The 5,488-nt window shown below is 43.7% G+C and overlaps 1 pseudogene; it reads left to right on the top strand.

Moving 5' to 3' along the window:
* Positions 1–4,837: 4,837 nt before the first annotated feature.
* Positions 4,838–5,235, top strand: LOC115644832 (annotated as a pseudogene).
* The last annotated feature ends 253 nt before the right edge of the window (positions 5,236–5,488 follow it).

Genomic DNA, 5,488 nt, shown 5'->3' with positions numbered 1-5,488 from the left:
ATGACATCTGGTCACTCCAGCCTTAATTTCAAAGTGGTTTCAACCCAACTTTCTTTTGAGTATGTGCAAATTTTGCATTTCCAAAGACTCATGCACATGGGTGATCAGAACGTTCAGAGATGGTGAAATTCACCCCGTGCAGAGTCTTAGCACATGTCTTTGTGTTAACCCTCTGCATGGATCTTGGGTGGCCACCTCATAAGGTGAATTTCACCTCAGAGGAGATCACTTTCTAAACATCAGGTTTGCTAAAAATCTACAAATGAAATTGCTAATGGAGAACTGTCATCAACTAGAATGTTTCTAGCTGGGTCCTGCAGGGACCTGTTCTTGGCTCAGTGCTATTCAATATATCTTTATCAGTGATCTATATGAAAATACAAAACCATTCCCGGCAAAGTCTGCAGATACCACAAAGACTGGTGAATTGGTGAATAAGACAAGAGACAGGTTAATTATACAGAATGATCTGGATCACTTGTTATGGAAGGTTCATTTGAATGTGCATTTTAATAAAGCCAAAGGCTAAGTCACATATCTAGGAGCAAAGACTGTTGGTCACACTCACGAAATGGGGAACTGTGTCCTAGAAAGCACTGATTCTGAAAAGGACTTTGGGGTCATAGTGTTTAATTAACTGCAGTGTGATGCTGTGGCTAAGAGGGCTAACATGATCCTTCGATGTATAAGGGGAATATCAACTAAGAGTAGGGAAGTGGTATTGCCTCTGTATGAGGCATTAGTGAGGCCATTACTGAAATACTGTGTCCAGTTCTGGTGTCCACACTTTTAAAGGTTGCTTAAAATTGGACAGGATTCAGAAAAGAACGCAGAAAAGAAATTTGTGCTCTGCAAACCCGCATAGCAGAGAGAGATTAAAACAGGTCAACCTGTTCAGTTTATCTAAGAGATAGTAAAGAAATGACTTGGTGATGGTCTACACATACCTATTCTGGGAAAATATTTCTAATAGTGGAGGATGTTAATCTAGCACACAAACACATAATAAGATTCAATGGCTAGAAACATTTTTAAAAAAGTGAAAACTTAATGAAGAAGTTAATTAACCGCTGGCACAATTTACCTAGGGCTGCTGCATTTCTTGGTGGGATATCTTTCTAAATAATGTGCTCTGGTTCAACCAGAAATTATGGGGCTTCATTCAGGACTTCCTGGGTGAAATTCTGTGGTCTGTGTTACGCAGGAAGCCAGACTAGATGATCAAAATGATTCCTTCTGGCCTTAAAAATCCATGGACATACGACTATTGCCAACTTTGGATGACTTATGCATGTTTTTCAGACAGACAAGCGACAAAACCTTGGTATATTATTTCTCATTCTGACCCTAAAGAAATAAATCAAATCTCCAAATTGTCAGAAACAATCCAATATTAAAAAAATACACCACCCAGCATATTTTATTAAACATGATTTCTATGTATTATTTATTTATCGAGCACTGTACATGTCGACAGTGCTTTACAGGCACATACAAGACCGCCCCGAAAAGTTCAGTTAAATTCAGGCTGACAAATCTGACACTCTTTCTATCAGCACTATGGGTTAATGATCATATTTCCCTTTGTGTTTTCTTGCTTCCTTTTAGATTTTATTGCACTAAAGTCAAACACATTTTAAACTCTGGACTTCCAGTTAATCTATCTAAGGGACTTATATGGCCTCTATTACCAGAGGCTCACATTCTTTTGTGTTTTTATACTCATCACATCCATCTTAGGTTTGGAACTGGCACTAAAGCTGCTTGGAAATTTTCTGCTGATACATCTTCCTGATGGAAAATGACTTTTCGATGAAACAGGTTTCTCAAAAAAATTTCCATTTTGGTAGAAAATTTGTGGGGTTCCTGTAAAAAACAACTCTCCCCCCCATTTTTGTTTTGTTTTACACAGAAACTTTTGGTTGCAGACATTGGGAGGAGGGGGGGGACAGAGGGAGTTCTGGCTTTTCTTTTGGTTGAATTTTTTTTTGGTGGAAAAAAATAAATGTTTTCCTGACCAGCTTTAACTGGCACCTATCATTGTAGCATGTGAGTGCCTCCCAGGTAAACAGATTGGCATGAGAAAGTTCTTAGTGGATTTTTCTATAGGTCCCAGTTCAACAGAGCGCTTAAGCATCTGCTTTACTTTAAACAGAGGGGAACCTCCCTGCTGGAGTAAATGGCTCCTGTGTCCTCTCCTGCCCAGCATGGGGGAAATGGCAGGGGAGGAAAGAAGCATAAGAGAGCTGTGCTCTACCATGCCAATCTTTCACCACAGGACCCTCCCCCCGTGGCATATGTTAGAGCAGCTCCTAGGTTGCTCTAACAGAAGCCGGGCCAGGCAGCACAAAATCAAGGCACTGTAACTGGCTGCCTGTACTGAGTACAGCACTTATCCCAAGCTTTTTTTTACTTGTACTTTTGGATGCAAATGAATAAAAAGATCCTGGTAATATAATAACAGGTCCAGGACCCTTCTGATACCAAATCCCCACCTACTTAATTTCTCATCTTTCAACACATTGCTTGTCTCATAGGAAATGGCCCAGTGCTGTCATAGAGTCCTCGGTCTGCAGGCCTATAGAAGTGCTAAAATGCATATGGCATGGGTTGGGGAGAGGGGGCAAAAAGAAGAGAATTATTATGATATGAGATATTCCAGTCCCAAGTACAGTGGGGAGGGGAGGCATCATAAAATGACAGTTTTAGATAGTTTACAATCAATCTTCCAGTGGGTAACAAAACAGGGGAGAGGGGAAGAAAGAGGTTGCATCAATAAAGATGTAAAGCTACATAGCAACGGCTAGTGTATAGCATGGTAGAGCAAAGAGATTTTTTAAAATAGCATAAATAAGTGTCTTAGCTAATTCATTTCTTGGAGCACCATGGCAGAAGGTGGGTTTTGAAGAGGGATTTATATAAGCGTGGGGAAGGGGTAATTGGCTGGGAGATCAGGTCTAACTGAAGCATGGAAGATGTGAGGAAGGATGGCCTAGTGGTTAGCCACCAGGCTAGGACTTGGGAGCCCTGAATTCAATTCCTTATCCACCACAGACTTCCTGTGTGACTTTGGTCAGCCTCTCTGTGTCTCAGATGTTCCCCAGCTGTAAAGTGCAGATAACAATACTTCCCAGGGGGTGCTGTGAGTGTTAACTGCATGAAATACTAGGGGGCACTCAGTTTCTTCAGCAAAGGGGCCAGCTAAATACCTGAGATAGATAAAATATTCCATGTGTGAGTCATGCCGCGGTTTGTAACTCTTGTATTTTCCTCATACTTGAAATACTGTCACCTCAAATCTTACCTTAGCCCTGGGGAGATAATGCTACCAATAACATAACCTGGCTCCTCCCAGAGCAAGTAATGAGAATGCAAAAAACACATCTGGGATCCACCTTGCTGCCTGTAAGTCATCCAGTGCACTTTAATTTTGTTTGATTACTTGGTCTGAGCATATGATTAATTATTATTATTATCGTGTGTGTTCCTGTAGCACCTAGGAGCTCCAGTCATGGACCAGGGCCCCGTTGTGCCAGGCACTGCACAAACACAGAAGAATAAAGACAAAGCGTTTACAAGCTAAGTAATCCCATTGCCCTCTGTAGTAATTCCTGTTGGCTGTGGCAGCAACACCCACTCCTGGAGTTAGCCCAGAACAGCTGAAGGTCGTCCTGCTGTTCAGCTCTGCAAACAAGTCAGTCAAGATTCCAGGGAATGAATGTTCCTGATGGAACCCTAATTTCCTTGTGCACTTCAGGAGCTCATGACAGCTTATGCAAGAGCTGCAAAACTCCTCGCCTCAGCAGTATCAGCACTGGGGGCAGCGTTTTTTGTGCAGCTTCTCTCTGCCTCATGTGCTGTGAATCGTCAGGCTATCCATCATCCCTCTGTTCAGCTGGAGTTATGGGTGTTGCTGAGAGTTTCATTTTCAGTGCTCTTTAGACCCCACCTTTCATGTGTAATTTAATTAGCCTGTTTTTAATAGGCCAGACAAATTGAACATGGTATCTTGGATCACCGAGACGTGGATTGCTGGATAAATGAACACATGCCACAAGCCCATGTTCAAACACTCTGTGTGAAATGAATAGGAAACGCCTGCAGGACCAGACCATGTAACCAAGTCTTTGCTCAGGCTTTGAAACAAGCAACCCAATGTGTACTCTAAAGCCACAACCCTGCAAAGACTCACACCCGTGCTTAATTTTGCTCCCATGAGTAGTCCCAAAGGGGTGTAAAGTTAGGCACGTGCCTAAATCTTTACAGGATCAAAGATGAGGTTAGCATTTGCAATCCCTCTGCTCTGGTGATAACTCAAGCGTAGACAGCAGGCAAGCATATGAGTTTAGCTATACCATGCTTCCAGCAGGAGGATGCTGAGAAATTTGCTGTCAGGCCAGGCTGATGCTATATTCATTCTATAGTACTGTGTTAAATATATACGTGTGTTCTTGCTAACTTCATCCCTTAGGAAGCAAGCATCCTGACTGTCCCACAGAGGAGCTGTTAGAGTGAGGATGAGTGCATTAAAGAGAAAGGTTGATCTCGTCACTAATGATGACGTGTTGCATAGTGATCAGCACCCAAGACCAAAAGCCAGGAACCCATGGGTTCTAATCCTATCTCTGTTGCTGACACCCTCTTGGGCAAATCAAGTAAGGCAAAGACTGTCTCTTTGCAGCATGTTTGTCCAGTGCCCAGCATCTGGGGGCTCTGATCTGAGTCTTTGGGTGCTACTGTAACATAAATGACAATAAATCTCCCTGCCTCGTTCCCCTCCCCATCTGTAAACTAAAGATAATAACATTTGTCAGGCCCGGGCCACGCTGGGTGCAGCATGGTAGAGGAGCCACGCAGCCCGCTGGTGAAGGTGCTGGCCGACCAGCTGAGGCAGTGCCAGTGGGCCATGGGTGGGCCCTGGCTGCTGGGATGGGAGGAGGCTGGGCAGGGCCCTCTGATGGTGCCGGTGGTGTGGATGCAGGGCACGGTGCTGGTGGTGGAAGCTGGGGTCCCCGGGGCAGCTCAGCCCAGCTGCAGGATGAGAGCGGCCTCTTCACAGTGCTGGGGGTGGAGCAGGTCCCCAAAGGAAAGTATGTAATGGTGATGGGCTTGGCACACTCCTGCAGTCCACAGACTATTCTTCAAGCTGTGAAGATGACAGATCTTTCCGATAATCCTAGACACAGGAGCATATGGAGCTTTGAAGTGGAGGATTTGCACAGAAACGTTTCTTAGATGCTGTGTATTTCTATCAGCAGCCTAAAGGACCTGGAAACATTTACTAGTGTTACACTTGTTGTGAGTATTAAAGTCAAGTGATGTTTCCAAAGTGTTAACAATCTGTAGAGTGCGAAAATAAATGTTAAGGATTGGGCCAAATCCTAGAGTTCCTCAAGATTTAGTCCTGGGTTATTAAAAACGAAGTAGGTGTTGCATTTTTGAGGGACTTCAGCACAGCTAATGCAGCTGCAACGTGCGGCATGTTCAG

The sequence above is a fragment of the Gopherus evgoodei genome, chromosome 2, assembly GCF_007399415.2.
Source record: "Gopherus evgoodei ecotype Sinaloan lineage chromosome 2, rGopEvg1_v1.p, whole genome shotgun sequence".
NCBI lineage: Eukaryota > Metazoa > Chordata > Testudines > Testudinidae > Gopherus > Gopherus evgoodei.
Note: the sequence above shows the minus strand (reverse complement) of the source record. Positions and strands in the feature narration are given on the sequence as shown.